Source organism: Neomonachus schauinslandi, chromosome 15, assembly GCF_002201575.2.
Source record: "Neomonachus schauinslandi chromosome 15, ASM220157v2, whole genome shotgun sequence".
NCBI classification, from domain to species: Eukaryota; Metazoa; Chordata; class Mammalia; order Carnivora; family Phocidae; genus Neomonachus; species Neomonachus schauinslandi.
This window is the reverse complement of record NC_058417.1, coordinates 3,544,086-3,553,357: the sequence shown is the minus strand read 5'-3', so window position 1 is coordinate 3,553,357 and position 9,272 is coordinate 3,544,086.

The following is a 9,272-nucleotide window of genomic DNA, read 5'->3' as shown; positions in this document are numbered from 1 at the left end:
AGGGGAGCGCGGGGGCGGGGGGCGGGGCCGCCGGGCGGGGCGCCGGCCAATAACGTCGGCGAGCAGCCGCCCGCTCGCGAGCAAAGTTTTAACCCCGGGAAAGAAGAAAGTTAAAGGGAAGCGGCCCGGGACGCGGAGCGAGCGGGAGCGCGAGCGGGTGGGAACCGGGGAGCCCGAGGAAGGGCGGCAGAGACAAAGAGAAAGCGAGGAGAGCGCCCGGGGAAACCCCGGGGAGGGGGCTGGGCCCGGCGAGCACCCCACGGAGGGAGGAGGGGCCGGCCGGGGACTGTCAGCCTCGCCCGGGCCCCCCGCGCCGCCCGGGGAGCCCCGCAGGTTTCCGCCGGCCCCACGCCCCGGGGGAGCGCGCGGGCGGGGGGGGGGGAGGGGACGACGTGCTCCCTCCTGGTCCCGGCCAAACACATCTGTGTTTGTTTTCTTTGCTGCGCCGAGGTCGGGCCTTCCTCCAACCCGGCCTGATGGCCCCGGTGGCACCGCGCACAGGGCCGTGCCCCCGTGGGCAGACAGCCGGGAATCCGGAGGAAGCGGGAGGGGGGGAGGTAACCTCTGCCAGCTCACCCCTTCCTCCTGAAGCCCACCGGCGCGGGCGAGAAGGGGCCGCTACCCTGTCCCCCCACGGTTGTCACCCTGCGGTGGGCCTGTGTGCCGGGAAGGCGGCTGGCTCCTTGCGTCCCGGGGATCCTGTGGTGGACTGGAGGCTGAAGATGAGAAAGCAGCCGGACAGCACGGGGGCCCGGGCCCACGCCCCTTCCAGACGGGTCTGCGGGCCTCGGGCTGGGGGCAGCCCAGCCCCCCCCCCCAGGTACCCTGAGGCAGGCTTGTATTTTCAAGGGTGCTCTGCCCCGCAGAAGCTCACGCGAGCCTCACGACAGCTTTGCAAAGTAGGTCTTAACTCCATTTCGCAGATGAAGAAACTGAGGTCAAGAAGCTTGCCCAACATCTCCCATGGAGATGTCAACATGGATCAAATCCGGGAATAGAAACTAGGGCTCCTTCCTCTCTTCCTTGTCAAGTGGATAATAATCCCACTCAATTATAGTCTCACGAGGAAACCTTGGGGCCACCCAGCTTCTCCTTCTTGCCTCATTCTCTGCCACCTTAACAGAAGGACGGAGGACAGTGACAGCATCCTTTGACTATCCTGCTGCGCAGCCAAAGCGCTTTGGGGGAAGAATACGCTGGGCTGAGAGTTTGAAACTCAATCCCTGTTGGTTTGTTACTTTTAGATGAGTGATCTAGTCATAAATCTGGACTGAAAGCCCAGGGTTCTGGTTCTGGCCCAAGAGCCGGCTTGCTGCATTATCTCCATCAAATGTCTCCTTTTGTCTTATTGGCATTCTCATAAACTGAGAATCTAAGGGGCCTCAAGGCTCGGTTGGCCCAGCTCAGTCTCCTTGGAAAACTGCCTTCCCCAGCCTCCCTGAGAGAGGGCCACCCAAGCCAGCTCTTTTAGGGATGGGAGCTCACCACAGCCCAAGGAAATAAATGCATTCCCTTGCAGGACAGACAGCCCGGATTCATCCTCTGCCCTAGGGGAACGCTTTAGCTTTGCTTTCCCTGTGCCATTTACCACTCCCTACACTGTTTATTTCTGCCTTGTGGCAGAGAGGATTCTCGGTGACTTACGAGGCTACTTAGAACATTGCAAAATAACATAAATTAGACAGTGAGGTGAGAGGAGACAGAGGGAAAACTTAACTCTTGTGGCCTGGGAGATCCAAGGGCCATGTCGAAAGCATAGCAGTGAGGAGTAATGCTTTGAAGCCAGAGTGTGTGGCCTTGGCGAGTTTTCCATCTCTCTGTGCTTTGCTTTCCTGGTTTGTAAAAAGGGGACAATAATATCTATCTCATAGGGTTATGAGCATCAAATGAGTTAGCTCATATGAAGACTGTAACTTATAATATGTGGACACACCCATAATGCACTTACATAATCTACACGAATAAAGTGTATATGTAAATATGCATAAAGCCAGGCACATAGCAAAGGGATGTAGCAATGTTCATTGGGACTACTAAGTTGCTAGATCTTTATAGATATTTAAAATAATTTAGGGGGCGCCTAATAATAATAAATTAGGGTGGCTCACTTGGTTAAGCATCTGCCTTCGGCTCAGGTCATGATCTCAGGGTCCTGGGATCGATCCCCCCCTCCATCCAGCTCTCTGCTCAGCAGGGAGTCTGCTTCTCCCTCTCACTCTCTCTCTGTGCTCTCTCTCTCTCACTCTCTCTCAAATAGGGATAAATAAAATATTTTTTTTAATTAAAAAAATAAAATAATTTAAAGAAGAGCATTTAATTACATGCAAAGATGTTCATGACATATTACAACCTACTTTGCAAAGTAGGTTGTAGACCTACTTTGCAAAGCTGTCGTGAGGCTCACGTGAGCTTGTGCGGGGCAGAGCACCCTTGAAAATACAAGCCTGCCTCAGGGTATTACAAAACAAATTACAAAACATGAGGGGCGCCTGGGTGGCTCAGTTGGTTAAGCGACTACCTTCAGCTCAGGTCATGATCCCAGGGTCCTGGGATCGAGTCCCACATCAGGCTCCCCTTGCTCTGAGGGGAGCCTGCTTCTCTCTCTGCCTCTGCCTGCCACTCCCCCTGCTTGTGCTCTCTCTCTGTCAAATAAATAAATAAAATCTTAAAAAAAAAAAATTACAAAACATGATGTCTCCCCCAAAAGAACACTATGCACAGTATAAGCTCATTTTTATTTTTTTTAAGTATGCATAAAAAGACAACTTGGTTCACCGTGGTGATCACAGGTGATTTTTATTGCTTTTTGCTTGGGCGTTCTGAATTTTGTATGGTAGAATAAGAAGGAGAGTGAAGAGAAGAAAGAAAAACCAGGAGGGGGGGAAATGGGAATAAAGCAAAAATGCTCCCTGGAATGCTCTATTCACCTCCTGTGGGTGGGCCACAAATTTGTCCCTCAGCTTTCCCGCAGCCCAAATGAAAAGGAAACCGTGCAGTTACAGGATTCCCAGTGTCCATGAGATAAAAACAGACAAACCTATTACTCAAGAAAGAGCATTACAACTATTCTTGGGACTAAGATCAGACAGGAATTTCTCCCCGGGGCGGTGGGGGTGGGGGAGGACATAAAGGGAACACAGTAGGTGGTACTGAGCACACAACCTCAAGACCATCCCCATGGTGGTGACAGCAGTGAGCTCCATGGGACGGTTTCTCTGTGACGGCCCGCGATAGAATGGTGGCATTACACCAAAACACAAGTCAGGGAAAGCCAGTCTGGCCAGGACAGGTCTGAAAGAAGCAAATCAGGGTGCCCAGCTCATTGCCCACCCACGTTGGGTCTGTTTTTGGGGGTGTCTACTGGGCTGGCTTGCAGAGCGTGCTCCAAGCCTTCCTTCTGCTGTGTTGTTTCTGTCCACAGAGAATTTTTTTTTTAATTTTTTTATTAAGTAACCGCTACACCCAACGTGGGGCTCGAACTCACGACCCCAAGATATCCTGGAGATCCGGAACATTCTGGGATGCAGTAGAACATGTCTACCTCCATTCAAAACCCACCTCCCTGCAACTAATACAGTCCATGCAATTCCAGCCCCACATGGCAGCCCAGCCCAAGGATCTGCCTCTTGCAAGTTTTGCAATCAGCCCTCTATCATCCTTCAGTTTTATCCGTTAGGCAAAAATGTTTCCAGTTCTTTCCGTGACTTCTCACAGGGCAGTTTTCTGGCCCCTCGGCAGCCGCTCCCAATGCCCTTTCATTTGTCAGTGTCCCTCCCTAAAGCATACTGCCCTCTGAGGGGACAAATGAAAAAAACAGATGTCCAAGTGTTGTGAGAGCTTCTCAAGGTGGGGGTTATAAATACACACCCGAAAAGGCATGTCGGGCTCCGGCAGCAGGATCCTCGGCACAAATAGTTCAAAACACAACAGTGCCGCTCTTGGATGAGAAAGCAAATTCCCAGGTGTTCCTGCAAGCAATGCGGGGGGACAGGGAGCCACCATTCTCAGCGCCCAGCCTCACTTGGGAAGCCTGAGGATCACTCTAGGAAGAGGAGAATGTGGCCCTTTCAAGAAAATCTATAAGGAGCCAGAGGAGGAGGGGAGGAAAGCCAGAAGACTCAGGTGCCCCAGAAGCCAACAGGGAAGTTTTAAGGAAGGCGGGGTGGTGCGCCGTGTCACGTGCCTTCAAGGTCAAGATAAGATCTGAAACAAGTCCTTTGGATCTGAACGACAGGGAAGTCACCGGTGACCTTGGCTAGCAGGGGCAGTGGAGTGCTGGGGACAGACGCCAGACTGCCTCGGGTCATGGAAGTGGGGACGGCAAGTGTAGACAACAGTTCGCAAAGCGTGGAAATGAGTGGTAGGAAAGAGATAGGGTGATAGGAAGGAACGGAAGGAGAGAGGTTGAAGACAGACAGAGCCCGCCTTTTAGAATAGGCGGTCAGGTGCCAAAGCATCAGGAAGTGGGAGCATCTTCTGAGAGTGGGGGAGCAGGTGAGAACACTGGAGGTTGGAGGACAGGGGAAAGCTTGATTGGGTCACTATGGAGGAGAGGCGGATGCTTGCTGGCCAGAACTCAAGCTCCTGCTGAGGTTGGTGACCATCTACGAGAAAGAGAGCCCCAACCGTCCAAGGCACAGCCCTCCGCCACTGCCCCAGCAGGGCTCGGCAGCCCCTGTGTAGACCCAGAGAAAGTAGGACCACCGGGTTAATCTAGAGTTGCAGGTTTCTTCCAGGAAGTAGGACAGAAGGGGTAGGGGGGTGGCTGCTGGGATGGACCACGGAAGCAAAGCTAAAGAGAGAAGACATGAAGACAGGAGAGAACAGGAAACGGAGCCCAGGGTTCTAGAACTGTGCTGTCCAGTGCAATAGACGGGAACCATTGTAACTATTTCAATTTGGGCTTGAATGAATCAAAAGGAAATAAAGTTAAAGTGTCCTCCGTTAATCCTCATTTACAGACAGAGGCGATAAAGAACATTTCTATCATCCCAGAAAGTTCTGTTGGACAGAGCTGGTCTGGAAGATTCAAGAAGAAAGAAGAGATGTGGTGAGTTGCCGAGAAGATCGCAGTCTCAAACTGGAGTCCGAAGGGAAGATTCCAGAGTGGGAAGAGCTCTGGGTGATGACGAGGCCCACCGAGGACAAGAGGGGGCTTCCTGCTGGGAGGCAGAGGTGAAGGGGACTGGGCGTAAGGAGGTCCAGGTGCCGGATGGGCTGTCCACCTGGGTTTTAAAGGCATGCAGGACCAGCCTCAGGACTTGGGGTGAGATGAAGGCTGAACCAGGGGCTGGTGTCTTCAAAGAGGAGGAGAGTGACCTAGATTGTGGCAAGTGGGGTGGGGATTCAGAGGAGGAGATGGGAATTATTTCTTTGATGAAGATGGAAGGAGCTTTGGGTGTTGAGGAGGACGGTCCCCCCACGCCCCCGGTCCTGGGCGTGGGGTAGTGTGGTGTGGAGGGTAGTCCCACTGAAGAGGCCTGTGGTGTGAGTGAGGGGGGGCTGGAATGGGGCATGAGCAAGAAGGCAGGTCAGGGGGAGCACTCAGTGAACATGGGGAGGATGCAGGAGAGGGCAAGGCCCAGCGATGGGGGGCACCGGATGTCACAGGCTAACGGCTTGAGAGGAAGGGCTCGGAAGAAACGAGATAACCCAGGGCCTTTATCATGGGCGTGACCAAGGGTCCTACTTCTTAAATCAAGCATTGATTTAATGCTTACTGTGTGCCAAGCCGTCTTCCAAGCATTCCATCGATCGCTAGCTCAGAATACTCCTAACACCTGACAAGACAGGTATATGATCCTCTCCTCTTTACAGCGAAGGAAACTGGGCTACAGGGAAGTGATGTGCTGAAGATCACATCCCAGGTGAGCAGAGGAGCAGGGATTTGAACTAACACGATGCGGTACCAGGGTTGGGAGCTCTCAGTCACCGCTCACGGGTAGGACAGACTTGGCTGACATTTGGCACCCATGGGCCTCCGCCACGGCTGGACAGGGGAAGGGGGATACAGATCTACCTGCAGTAGGAGCTGAGAGCTGGCTTGACTGAGCTTCTGAGTGTGTCTGGTTCCCTAGGACCCCCGACAGAAGCTGAACACTGTAGCACCAGAGGAATGGAAGATTCTGGAATCTGATGCAGGCATCTGGCCTCCCCAAAAGGGTCAGGGTGGCCTGCTTCGATAGCATTTCTCTGGGAAACAGGAAGAACTGGACGCAGACAAACCATGATTCCAAGTCCCCTCAAGCTGACCTCATGTGACCTTGAGCAAGGGGCTCTGCCCATCTCGCAGTGAAACGGGGATCATCACACTTGTCGTATAGGCTTGTGAGACAAAAGGCTTGTGATTAAAAAGATGGGTTGTGAAAAGAAAGAAGCTGGCCTCTTAGATGATAGTTTAGGGGTTTTTTGGACTTTGGGTTTTTTATTCTCAAAATCCCCAGATCTGGTTCCCAGATCCCTCACCCTAGAAGAATGAGGGGATGCTCACCCGACAGGCCTCATGGAGGATTGCTCAAGGTGACCTCATTCCCTCGGCAGGGTTTCGGGAGCTGGGACAGCTTGGGGAAAGGTTTTGGAGCATGGCAGAAGAGGCCTGTATAGTGTGGAGGGTTTCTGGAGGTTTACCCATCCATTTCCTCAGTGTTGTGGATGGTCCTCACCTCCAGCTCGGGCCTCCCCAGTTGCCAGCTTCTTGGCTGAGGATTCAGGATTTGGGCACAGAAGCCTGTACAAACCCCAAATCCACCAAATCCTTTAATCTACCAGAGTTCTTTGAAGGGGTGAAAATGCCTGTGGATAAGGGGAACCAGCCGATGTAATTTATTTTCATTTGCAAAAACCTTTTGACAAGGTCCCACCCTGAATGCTATTAAAGTAAAGAAAATGCTTCACCATGGGGGGAAGCTTTGTCAGGGATGGAAGGAAACAAAGAGTTCACATAAAGGGACAGTTCTCTGGATGGAGAAAGTGGGGGGGGGGGCGGAGCTCTGAGCCCAGAGTTGGGGTTCAGCTCCTTCAACACTGACATGAGCTCTGAAGGAGGACATTCTCTCAGGAAAACCTCAAAGTACAGAGGCGATCTCAAGAAACAGAATACATGGGCTGGGGACACAGACAGGGTTCACAGAAGGTGATGTATTTGGGGGAGAAATAGCTTGAAAAACTTTTATAGGGCTAAAGGTTTTCAGTTGCGATTGAAAAATGCTCTTTTAGGGCCCGAACACGGGCTGTTTCCTGAAGATCATTTCTCCACAGAGGTGCTGTTCGCATTTAGGGCCGGAAAATTCTTTACTGGGCAGAACAGTTCTATGCCATGGCAGGGCATTTAGCATCCCTGACTCCTGCCTGTTAAATGCCAGTAGGTTCCCCCAAACACACACACACACACACCAATCACTCCCATCACTGGAAAACAGCTCCTCACATTTATATATCCCCCCTAGAAGAACCTCCCACTCCCCCACCCCATTCTGATCTACCTGAAATTTAGCCTAATGTGCCACTAAGCACCTCCCCCTGACACACACACACACACACACACACACAAAGGAAAAAGCTAAATAAATTCTCAGAAAGAGAACTGGAAACGAAACAAGATGCACTTATGTTTAGGATCTTCTGGGAAGGTCTAGTCCTCGTATCTCAAAATGCTTGTGGAGGTGGAGATGGCCGGGACAAGAGTAACTTGATGGTGGTAAGAGCCGGGAACATAAATAAAGCAGAGGAGGGGATGATGGAGAGTGCCAGGAGGAAAGGTGCATCTTACACAAGGTACTGGGGTGGGGGAATGGGGGTTGCCTCTCTGAGAAGGATCCAGTAGAGCAGAGTTAAGTAATAAAGGGAGCTGTGGGGATATGGAGGTTGGGGAGCGGGGAGAAACGTGCATTCCAGGCGCCAAAGACAGCAAGTGCAAAGGTCCTGAGGCAGTTTGACTTGACAAGGAACAGGAAGGAGGCCAGCTTCGTGAGGGCTTGAGGAGCGAGACGGGGAGTGGTAGGAGATGAGGTCAGAGAGGTAAGTGCAGGTCAGGGTACACACAGTCTCGCGGACTTTGGTAAGGAATCTGAACATTTCAGGATCCATCCTGGGTACCCATAGCTCTTAATACCACATCGTTGCCCCGACTAATCCGTGAGCTTCTTGAGGGAGGAATCATATCTTCTCCCTCTGACTCCCCAGTGTCTTCACGTGCTTCCAGGCACAGAATAGGAATGCACTACAAATTCATGACAATTAAGTAATTAAAAACCTACAGAATTATGGACAACCGGTGATGGTGACCAGCTCTGGCAGGCAGAAAAATGCGCCCCGCCCCCAAGAAGATTATTCACGTCTTCATCCCTGGAAACTGTGAATGTCGCCCTGCCTTCGGTCTTTGCCGCCGGGACCCAGTTGGAGACCATGAAATGGGAAAATCACTGTGGATTATCCGGGTGGACCCTAAATGTCACGCCTCAAGAGAGAGGCAGAGGGAGCACTGACAAGATAGAGGAGGAGAAGGCCACGTGAAGCCACAGGCAGAAATCACAGTGATGCAGCCACAAGCCAAGAAGGCCAGTGGCCACCAGCGGCCACCAGAAGCTGAAAGAGACAAGGAACCAATTCTCCGCTGCAGCCTCTGCAGGGAGCACGGCCCTTGATTTCAATCCAGGGATGCTGATTTCCAACATCTGGCAAATCCTACAGCTGCCAGAATTAAAAGGGTCCCCTTCACATCTTAAAAGGTGACTTGGGGGATGGGAGAAAGGAGCAAAGCGAGGGACCACTAACGCGCTGGTCCTGAAATGTTCCTGAAGTCTTCTCGGGAGCAGGGACCATGTCTGGCTCTTCGTTCCCTCCCACATTGCTGAGCGGAGCATTTTCCGCATCCGCTTGCCAAGAGCTTGCTGTCAGTATTGAGGTATTGTAAACCCCCTTTTCTGGAAGCCAGGATTCCAACCCCTTTATGATTCAGTCCAGAAGGAGGTCCAGAGTCTCCTGAGCATTTGAGAAAAGAGGAGCCACACTCTCAGGGGACTCCAGTCCACGGGGAAGCCTGGATGTGTCTTTACTTTGAAGTGCTTGTCGGCTGAGGTCAGGTATCTTCTGTTTTTCTGGAACCACAGATTAGGATGCTTGAAAGAATGGGAGATCACTGGACATTGTTACTCTATGAAGTCACAGCTGACCGTGGACTCTATCCCAGCCACCACTGAGGGATGCCGGACAGGTCCCACCCAAATTCCCGAGGGCACCACTGTATTGGAGAAGAAGTAGGAATAGCCCTTCCA